The following is an 11,877-nucleotide window of genomic DNA, read 5'->3' on the forward strand; positions in this document are numbered from 1 at the left end:
TAACTTTTCTCCCTTTGTTTATTTGATAACGAGGAAATGAGAGCCATTTTGTTACAGCATTTTTATAGCATTTACTAACCCAATGTATGGCACTGAAGTACTTACCTACATGGTGAGCAAGCTATGGCACATGTAGGGTGGGTGGCTGGAAGTGTTTTCTTTGGTTTGTGTAGGTAGTGTTTCCATGTCTTGCCTGATGAACACCAAGGTGCAGTTATCATGTTATGGGACACGGTGCGTAGCAGTGTAGTGGGTGACGAGGTGTGGGACAGTTTTAAAGTCAATAAAGCTGGGCGTGGGGGGTCTCTCGGAAAACATTGCGAGTAGCTTAACCTTTAGTAGCTCACTACAATTTTCACTGATCAGCAGTAGCTCTCACTACAGAAAAGGCTGGAGACCCCTGAACTAGGCAAAGGCCTCTCTGCCTTTAGAGAATAAAGATAAACTGTGTATAAAAAGGGGGACCCAGACCCCAGAACTTTAGTTCATTTTTGGGAAACGAGAAGAAACCTTTGGTGAGGCGAGGAACCAGAGAGACTGAGGAGAGACTATCCCTAAGCTTGAGGAATTGGCCGGCAGTGGTTGCCCGACTGCCAAAGAGAGGAGAAAGGAACTGTGGGTGTACTTTATTCAACTTGTGAAGGATCTCCAAGGGCTTGAGAAAGAGCTTTCCTCCTGCTGAAGTCTCAGGGACATCTAAAAGATGAGGAACAAGAGAGTATGGAGGGATCAATCTCAAATTTATTTACGGACAAGGCACAATTAATTGCCCGGACGTTATCAATAGCTTTTCAACAGACAGTTACCAATGATTCAGTTTCACACACATGCCGTTGGGCAGGTCTCTGGCCCACCAATTGGTTTAACATAGATTAATCAAAAACACAAACAATGATAAATACATAAATTTGCAAAAAGACATACAAATATATATATATATATATACATACATACACACACATACACACACACACTACATACAGTTTCTCCAATACCCTAACAATTCAAAGTACTAGTGTTCACTCATAGGTCTGAGTGATACACTAAGAGATAATCCTATTCGCACACGAGTTATCACACCTCTCTATCTTTTCATTATGTACGTACACAACCTTTTAACATGCTTATATTGATTGGACTCCTCAATTATAGCTGCCGACGAGGTCGCGTTATGTACGCACATAATGAAAAGGTAGAGAGGTGTGATCTTCATCGCATCACGGTGTTGCGGGTCGCATCGTCACAAAAGCTCAGTAAGAAACTGACGCATCATCTCCCCTCGCAGAAAAGAACCGATGCATCCCCTACGCATCAGTAGGGACCCGACGCATCACCGTTCTTGCGTGTAAGGAACCAACGCGTCACCTTCCCTGCAACACTTTCGTTGTATAGCGTTACGCATCCTAGAGTACATTGAACTCAAAGTGTCGCATTTTACATCTTAAGAGAACTAAGCTATTTCTACCATTTTTTTAAAGTATAGTATTGTGGATTTTTGTTGTTTGTGGTCGTGTTAAGTCTATATAAAAATACTTATTTTTATATTACAACTTGTGTGGTGTCCATCTGTAGTGTGGTCACTGGGTTACTGTATGTGTTCACAAATTCTTTACACACTGCCTCTGAGATAAGCCTGTCTGCTCCTGCCAAGCTACCAAGGGGGTGAGCAGGGGTTATTTTAGGAGTGTACCCCCTTACCCTGACTAGAAGCAAGGGTCCCTATTTGGTCAAAGGTACCTACCTCTGCCAACTAGAGACCCCCAGCTCTAACAATGCAGTATTTAGTTAACATACAGGAAAAAAGATTCTTAAGAAAAAGAAGATGGTATGTCATTTCTTTTTTTACAACAACTTTTTATTGAATTTGTAACTGAGGTGAGTCGGTAACACTCAGAACAAATGTATCTTATAACATCAAGCAGAGGAACGACTGACACTGGAAGAATGGGAGGTAGCCTGTTCACTGACTGAAATGCTGACGCCTAATGGTAATCTAAGAATGCTACATTACAAATATCTGCACCAGACCTATTATACGCCGGCTAGACTTTGCAAGTATGGATTAAGGGAAGACTCGCGCTGTTGCAGGTGTGGGGAGGAGGAGGCGGACTTCTACCATCTGGCTTGGAGGTGCACAGAGGTGGCGGCTTATTGGGTAAAAGTGGTGGAAATGATAGGCGAAATGGTGGGCATAGAACTGGTATGTTCAGAAAAGACTTGTTTGTTGGGGATATTGCCTGACCTGCGCTCTGTGAAACGTAAATTTGCTGTGATTGCACTTTTGATGGCCAAAAGGCGAGTATCGCTATGCTGGAACAGTAGACTCGCACCCTCTATAAAGCTATGGATCAAAGATTCAACTTACTGTAAGGACACTCTCAAAACCTATGAGGAAGAGCTTCCGGGAGGGTCGAGACCCCGAGATTACTGGGTGTACTTAATTGACTATTTACAAATGCATCAGATTGTGTGATAATGCTGGACTACAGAGGGATGGTTTGGCTGCTTAATACCGTTAAGTCACTGCCCATGGGGAGCTGAGATGGTCCTAGAGGCCGGATGTTATTGTACCATGACCTATTTGTTTTGGTTTTGTATGTTGAAATGTTGATTGCATTTCCAAAATGTGAATAAAAAAAAAAAAAATAAAAAAAAAAATCTTATAACATCAAGCAGAACAGCACTGTGTATTGATATTGTGACCATAAACATCACATAGGTAGGACAAAAATATTTGTACAATTCATGCCCTCGTAGCCCTCCCTCATTCCCTTATCAAGCCGCTCTCTTACTTATCAGTTTCCCACACCGTTATTAAACCATGGGGTGCCTGGACAAGGTTCCAGATGTATATGCCTAGCTTCGGCCCACCCCTTCCACATCTTGCAATGTTTCTGGGGACAGTCTTTCGCCTTGTATATGGGCCGTTTCCTTACCAATACATGGTCCTTTTGCCCATTACGCAACAGACGGGCTAGCTACCTCTTTCCAGGGCTTAGCAATGTCCCTCTTGGCTACTGTGAGGCCCAGCCAAAGGAGTGCCTTCTGGTATCGTGTGCCATCTAACTCGTCGGTTACATGAAGTAATATCAATCTGGGATCTCTCTGAATACTCAGGCCCAGCACTTTCTCTAATTTTCCTAGAACCCCCTCCCAGAAAGGAGAAAGGACAGTACCAAAATGTATGGGATAAATTCCCCGGGGAGCCTCCGCACATTAAGCACCCTTCATCTGATATCAATCCCATGCGGGGAAGATGGTATATCATTAGAATGTTTGAAACATTAAATATGTTATTGTGAGAAAGAAGGCTAACAATGACAACTGATTTTTGACAAAATGTCAAAAAGGTAGGCATCTCCCCACAAAGCACCTAATGTTTTAGAAACCGCACTTGCAAGGTTTTCTGTTTGACATACTGGATTTATTCTGGAAATAAAAAAAATCAGTGTAGTATTATTTTTTAATTAGGTACCCTCAGACCCCACTCATATGTTTGCCTTGCTCACAAATGATTACATTGCATCAATTAATTCAACAGGAAACACTCAACCTTGGCTTTATTTACTTTCTAGTCTCTTGGATCTCTCATTTTATTACAGCCATTGCCTATTATAGTTTATAAGTGTCCCTGAAGAATAATGATATGTTATCAGAGTACAACTATGTGAAAAGAGTGTCTGTTTTTAGTTAGTATCTGAAAAGAACTGCATATGGCTCAAGTAAAATATAAATAAATTGGGGTGGATGGGGTACTGTGAAGTCCATGATTTGATCCCTTCTCACCCTTCACATCACTGGAAGGTCGATTCCAAAATTGTCCACAGAGTCCTTATATTCTCTTTGAAAACTAGGGTAGGAAATGCACATTATATAAGATAAACCACAACAATGGCTGTTTACCACGTCCGATCCTTTTTCTACAGCTAGTAAAATAACCACTACTGTAAATCCTTTGCTGATAGTTACTATTAAGCAAGGAATGTTCTAAAACAGACTAGGCAATTGGCCTATATGACTCACACTTTATACCATCTTCATTTAATGCAAGTATGCAGAAAGTTACCCATCTCCCACTTTCAGTAATGCTGCTGAATAATTTCAGCATTTTGTGCTCTACAATATCACACAACTGATGTACTCGGAAGTAATTCCATCTTCATCAGGGTCATACCCATGTGCACTTGACGTATTTGGTTTCCTTAACCTCATTCAAGCTGAAGAAGGTAAATCCCCCTCCTTTGACGTTAGGCCTTCAATTGCTGGCCTATATAAATCCCCGCTGCCCTGGTGGATTACAGCCCACCATATTAGAGATACCCATCTGTTTGTTTCAGATCTCTGTGCTCTTTACGCAAAGCCAGTGACACGCACATTGTCTCCCACATATATCCTTTGACTGGAATTAGAATTTTCTGAACTCCAATTTGTTATGAGGCAATGTGTTAGCTATCTGTGAAACAGATGAACTAAAGTCAGATCACCATGGCTTCTTGATGCGGGGCAATGGGTTTGGGCCTGGGGGTTTTGCTGTCCATCTCAGATTTATAAGACTAGTATTAATTGGCTGGTACACAAAACTTTAAATACCTACAACGAAAACATGCACTGTATTGCAGACAAATTTCCCTTCAAGCACAGGGTCCTGATGGCATCTCTATGTCGCCACGCAATGTCTCAGATATACACCACATTTCTAAGCAGTAGTAGACATCCCCAGACACATCTTAGGGTCAGATAGGAACAGGAATTGGCGATTCTGGAGAATGCCCACTGGGAGGAGGCATGGAGGTACCCAAGAGAGGTGGCTGTTAGAGCTGGGTTCCGACTGATACAACTAAAACCCAAGATCTTCCACTGGACATACTTTACCAGAACAAGATTACTGAAAATGGGTGGGATGGGCACGGAGATATGCCTCTGGGATTGCAATATAGTTGGTACCCTACTTTACACCATATGGCTATGTCCACTAAACAAGGACACCTAAGAGGTATAAAACAAAGACTCAGAGAGGTCATGGAGGAAGACATTGACCTAAACCCACGAGTGGTAGCCATGGGCATGTGGGGTGAGCAAACAATGCCAAGATACATGCTACTGTTCTGCAGCACGCAAAAACAACAGTTGATGGACAGAATGCAGAACAATGTCATACATTCACCCCCGTACAGTGATCTGGGCCTAAATCCATAGTTTTTTTGCTCACCATGCCATTCCAGTTTGAACCCAGCCATATGCAAATCAGTCTTGACCCTGTGCCTCATGGGAACAGTCCAGCCCGAACTGCCAAGCCAGGTCCTCCCTGGACTGGAACCAAGCATCCTAGGAACGGTTTCGGGGTTTCACCCCTCTTCAGCCAGGATAGCTTGATTCCAGTGGCATGGAGAGCACGGGACTCACGTCTGAGCATACCCGTCCCACTCGTGGTGACAAATGCAAAAACAGCAGTTGATGGACAGAATGCAGAACGATGTCATACGTTCACCCCAGTACAGAGATCTGGGCCTAAATCCATCGTTTTTTTTGCTCACCATGCCATTCCAGTTTGAACCCCGACATATGCAAATCAGTCTTGACCCTGTGCCTCATGGGAACAGTCCAGCCCGAACTGCCAAGCCAGGTCCTCCCTGGACTGGAAACAAGCATCCTAGGACCGGTTTCGGGGTTTCACCCCTGAGATCTCTGTACTGGGGTGAATGCATGACATTGTTCTGCATTCTGTCCATCAACTGTTGTTTTTGCAACTGTTCTGCAGCACAGCATTCACGGTGGCTAAAAGGGATATAGTCAAATTGAGGGGATGCAAAACACTTCCTACAATAAGATACATGTAACATAGACTGGTGCATGCGGGCAGAGAAGGCAGTTTACATAGAACGAAGATGTCCCCCAAAAATGTTTTAAATATGGAGCCCAAAGAGGAAAGCCCAAGGTATAACTTGAGAGCGACGGATTTCGGTGATACTCATAGGCTTCTGATGGGAGTGCCACAAGGCCATTTTGCCAGGACCCTAGACTGTGCAGTACAACTGATAAAAGCGAATTATTGTACATTATACTGCATGCTATAATGCCGCTCCTCTGGGATCATCAACCTAAGTTTAATGTGTATTTGATTAAGTGAAACGCAATACACAGATTAAAGAAAGAAAAAAAAGAAAAAAGAGAGACAACCAAGGCTTGTACAATACGATCCTTATAATTGAAAACAAAACATTTCTGGGTTAACATCACTCCAGAGAAGCACAAACAACGGAGACACAGTTTGTGCATGTGTTGCATGCCCATAAGTGCCTCAAAGAGGCCCTCATACAAGGCCAGACAATCTTCTAAGAAGGAGAGAGGGGCATTTTAAATTGATTATTAAAGCAGCTACACGGCTTCTGCTAATGCAATTTTATTCGATATTTACAGACAAACATATAAATGACATATTTCCATAAAGATTTTATACACCTTTTTGTAATGTGCAGTTTTACATACATATAATTGAAAACTAAACATTTCTGGGCATCTAAGTTTTTTTTATCCCTTGAACTGTAAACAGGTTTCTAAAAGCCGCCACTCTATGACCTTGGGCACCACTTATAATGGATTTGTCATTCTACTCACTTTCTGTGTAGAACTACCATAATGTTCTAGCCATTTTTTAGCGGCACGCTCCATTAAAAAAAAAATATATATCCATCCAGCTCTTTTTGATTGGCGTTGTACGCAAAAGCAACACAAATAAACTTCCACTACAAAACTAATACAAACATTTAGGATCAAAGAACAATAACGTGGTCAAATACTTGAACTTTTCATAAAGAACTACAAATTAAATACTGACAGTTCACTTTTCTCTAGATATTAACTAGAAGATATTCGGTATTTTCTAATTTAATCTAATGATTGCGGCAAATACTAGAAAATTTGCTATTTAACTAAAGTTATGAAAGGCGTACTGATTGGTAGGAAAATGCCAGTGAATTAGAAACCACCTTATACTTATCATCAAGAAGGTGTTTTATTATGTGTACTTCTTGGATTCCAATGGAGCACATTAAAATGGGAGTGTAAGGACGTATTATTGAAAACCTCACTGAATACTAGAACTGACAAACGGGGGTGGGAGTCATATGCACTTGTGCATAGGGGAAAATCAATATGCAAGTGGCCAGAAAGCTATGGAAAGACAAAATATGTCAAGACGAGTCCTTCATAATAGATCATAATCTCTTTTCCAAAGGATCATCCTTTCTCTGACCCTGATCTGTGTCCTAGAAAATAAGCAGCTTGTCAAATAGATATGGGTAAAATAGAATAAATGTTCTTTCTGCAGTGCAATGCCACTACTGGTATCTTCAGCAGTTAGGCCAGATCAAAGCTACACAGCGCAAATCCCATTCCCTGTAACTGCCGCAGAATAATCTTTTATAATGTAAAGAGCATGAATTTGTCTTTTTCCTACACTTGTTTCACTTATTTAGGTCCAAAACGGAAATGTTCTCTTTTTCTGATTCCTTGTTGTTGGCGTCTTTTTGCCATTGATGGAGAGCTCTCTTGGTATGTGTTGCTGGGGATTCTTAAGGAGGGTCAGGTGGGCATGCTAGAGGATCTACAAAGACGCATGGTGTACTGTATTTTTATTCTGATCAACTACCTTCGAGGAGTCAGCTTCAGCCTGTATGTGATGAATCTCACTATCCAATTTGGATCCAAAGAGTGTGTTACTACTGAAAGGAAGGGCTATAGGCTTCTGCTGAGCACATGGCTTTGAGTTGTTTATTCTGAGCCTTGAAAAGCGCTGCATGGATTTTCCTTGGCAATAGCCGAAAGCCGAGAGGTCAAAGGTATCTCCTGCAGCACTGATGATATGGTTTGATACAAGAAGACCTTCATTAATGATCTTCTGGAAGTCTTCCCGTTTTTCAATAGGAAGATAATCAATGTATTTCTTCACAGTTTCCCACAAAGATCTTTGATATCTTCCCAGGTCTGCAGTGGTATTTGCAGCTCTCATGCTCAAACATGATGTTTGACATATTTCTCGACCGATTTCATTAATCTTTCTGCTGTCATTTTTGGGAGGATACATAGTGGAAATAGAAGCTAGGTAGTTTTTTCTCACAGTTGAATCAATAACTGCATGTGGTTGTAGATATGACAGAGGCTTATATTTTTTGATCAGACGTTTGATTGTCACTTTACTCGCTGCAGGTATTAAAGTGTTGATGGTGTATCCTAGTTTCCGTTTTTGAGGACTTTTTTGTGGTGTACTCCTTGAAATATATTTCTTAAGTACAGGTTTTTTGGGAGCCACAAAGTACAAAGGTTTGTTCTGGTAGGTACTTTCAGAAGACTGAGAGGACCTTCTTGATGTCCAGGTCCTCGACAGCCTAGCTCTTGCCATTAATAGCAGAACTCTATTAGTTGGTGAACCCCGTGACAGAGTATGCCCCAATGCAGAGTGTCTCGATGTGGAGCGGCTCATTTTCGAGGACAATGATGAAGATGCCGGTAGTGAGTAGTCTGGGGAAAATGCACTGGTTGTCTTCAAACTGGATCTATTGTGTAACATTCTACTTCTTGTGCCCCAGTTTTCTTTTACTAACCTAAGAGGAGATCAATTAAAGGGTGCGAAAACAAGGAGATGAAGGCAGTGCAGAAGATGTTTAATACAAATAATAATCTAAAACGGTTGAATGCTGCTATCAGGTTTAAACATTTTTTTTTTTTTAAACCTGTGTATTCAACATTCACTTTTTTAAAAATGGTGTATTTTTATTAAGTTTAGAGGGTCCACCCCACAGACCAAAAAAGGGAACCAACGGTCTTTTAACAGTCACTGCACTCTGGGAGAGGGACTAGTTTGACTGGTTTACAAAGATGGTAATTTTTTTTATGATTATTCTTTAAATAAACCTGTGCTGTCCATCTGCCCACTTTTCCGTTTTGTAAGGGGGTGTTCCAAAGCTTTAGAGCTTGCAGATTCTAAGCATGCTGTTTTTCGGATTTAGCGGACTAGGTTTAGAAAATGTTCCTTTAAGTAGGTGTGTTTGAGTTCTTTATAAAAGAAAACATGGGGGAAGACACAAACAGGCAGAATAGACAATGTTTAGAAATACAATATAGATCCTCTAAGAAAGAGAGCAAAGTCTGCCAGTCAGTTTACAAAAGATAACGTTTAAATTCTGCAATTTGTTTCAACAAGAAAACAAAGTAGTATATGTATTCACAAAGGATTCCGTAACAAAACGAGTTCAGAAACGCCTTAGTTATCAGTGATGAAAGATCTGTATTCTGTGGTGAGTGCAAAGAAATTTTCTTTGATTTCTCAAAAACTCAAAATGGTGCTGACCATCATTCACATATTTGCTGTCACTACTGTGTAAAGGAAGTTTCTAAAACTTCGAACCTGTTCGATTATGTACTAACCAGGAATTTCAGAAGCAGTCTTTGATACATCACAAAAAACCCAATTACAACGGAGGTCGTACAGGAGGTGAAACTAAAGTAGTTTGAGCATATTAATACTTCCTTTGTTAAATTAATCACTAGAAACAGGCAGGTATTCTTAGTGTTCTCCGCACGCTCGACTGATAAAGGTGCAGAACTTTTTAGTGATGCTACAAGCAGTCATTACAATTGATGAGTCAACTCAAGAGGCTTTGGCAAGCTTGAAACCACAGTCCAGTAGGAGATGTGATGTTGACCAGCACAGAACACATTTGTCACCTCTGCTTCGGCAACCTAAGTTTAAAAAGAAAGCAAACACTTGTTTTAGTGTTCAGTAGTAAATATCTTCACTATCTGTCAAGCATGTAGTTCAGTGAGACTTCAAAAAATAAATTAAACTCTTGTGACTTATTGCTGTGGTCAGGAGTTCAGATTTGCTGACTACAATACCAACCTGACAGCAATCTCAATCCACATCGGAGGTAAATTCCATAAAGAGTTGCTAAGTACAAGCAATTTGCTTTGCTGAACAACTCAGAAAAAAGGTACCTTTAACTGGATTCTGTTCTCCATCATAGGCATCTTCTTTCAATTCATAAACAATAAAATAGGTCTACTATACATGGGATTTCAGATCACACAAACGGGGACGGTTCTGTTTTTTTGGCATTTTGTATACAGAAAACAAACCTATCCAGACAGCTTGTGGTTCTTTTTAAAAAACATAATATGAACCGAAACAAAATCAAAAACTGCTATTAAAAATCCTTAGCCAGTGAAAAAATTCATTTTAACTCACAGAGGGAAACATTAAGAATAAAATGGTTTAGACAGAAGCTACTCACTGGAAATAATGTTGACACTGACACTTATAAGCTTCCAGAAGTCTCATTGTACCAGTTTGCCAACCAGTGTCCGATATGGTAGTTTAGTTTCTTGTTCAGTTCGGTATCGGCTATGTTCTAGTATCAATAATGAGAAGGAGGACCGTTTATGAATCCAAAGAAGATATGCCTGATGAAGAAGTACGATTACAAGTAACATATCCTTCTGCATCAGTGGATTTTCTTCCATAATTATGAGCATTAACTAGAATCACAATCTAGTCTCTGCCAGGAGGGCAGTAAACCAACAGTATACGAAAACAATGTACACTGAAAAGAAATACCCAAGCAGATTTGTTGTGCAAAGAGGTTAGACTACTAGGGTATTAGTCCATTAGTCAGTTTAGACAATGAACATGAAAGGAGTTTAACTGGTATACATGTGGTTGCTGTGCAATTCTCACCACTGGAGAAATTTCTCATAAAAAGGTAGAAGTTATTTTGCCACTAATGACATAAGCATAAGGTTTACACCGAGGGTGCAATAAAGTTTCAAATTACACAATTTGTTAACAAAATATGAAAGATATTCCACAGAAAGAAATACAAACAATACATTGGAAATTGCTTGCATATCACAAACATAGAATTGTTATTAAACATTTGTTTTGCTATAAAATTGCACAATTTGGTAACACACTAAAACTGTCTAATAAAAACAAATATATCTAGCATGTAACTCACTGAAAACAATACACACAATCTTACTAATTACAGTCTGGAAACACAATCCCACACTTAAATTCAAAATCCAGACTTTTCACCATCAAGTCTGCATAAGCAGCCGGTGTTTGCTGACAAGCCCAACAGAGCTCAAAACCTCACAAAGCTAACACATATTGGGGTATTAATATCAGACTAAAACGGGTGTTGTAAAAGCATTACACAATGTAGTAAATACCTACTCATTAGTGGTACACCCAACTCCCGTTCCTAAATAAAACTACATTTTTCAATCACTTGCATTTCATCTTCATTCAAAACTGATCCTGCTAGCTGTGGACTGTCTGTAATTAACTGACATAGACATGAGACACCTGGAATACTACCTGCTACTGTAAACAAAAAGCAATGGATCCAAATTTCCCATAATGGATTGTGTGCTGCAATGGGAAGGGCCCCCTCTTACCTTGAGACTCTTATCCATAAAAAAAGACAAAGAGTTCAAGGCTATGGTATCTGCAGCCTTCTTCTCCTGCAATCTGTACCAGAATGGATATTGATTGGATTTAGTACACAGCCTCAAATGTGACACTCACAACGCTAAACATAACAAAGATTTCTGAGCTTAGGGAAAGCAAAGAATCCTGAGTGTGGTTTTTTTTAGCAAAAGCCCATATCATGGGACCTTAGTATTTGGACATCTATGCCATGGGATTTTCTTAAAGACTTCATAGATTTTACTTGTTTCTATGTCAGTGCAGTGGAACTACAGGGAGTATGAAACATGAGGTACATTAGGATCTCCCTGGCACCACTGCTGTTCTCAGCCACTGATCAAATAATCAGGTCATATTGTTTGGGATCAAGGATTAAAAAACTTTTTGTC

General features: G+C 40.2%; 1 protein-coding gene across 2 annotated transcripts in view; it reads right to left on the reverse strand.

Moving 5' to 3' along the window:
• Positions 1-11,877, reverse strand: part of TSR3 (TSR3 ribosome maturation factor) — a 117,258-nt gene that overhangs the window by 88,894 nt on the left and 16,487 nt on the right. The window lies entirely within an intron of this gene.

This window comes from Triturus cristatus, chromosome 10 (genome assembly GCF_964204655.1).
Source record: "Triturus cristatus chromosome 10, aTriCri1.1, whole genome shotgun sequence".
Classification (NCBI taxonomy): domain Eukaryota; kingdom Metazoa; phylum Chordata; class Amphibia; order Caudata; family Salamandridae; genus Triturus; species Triturus cristatus.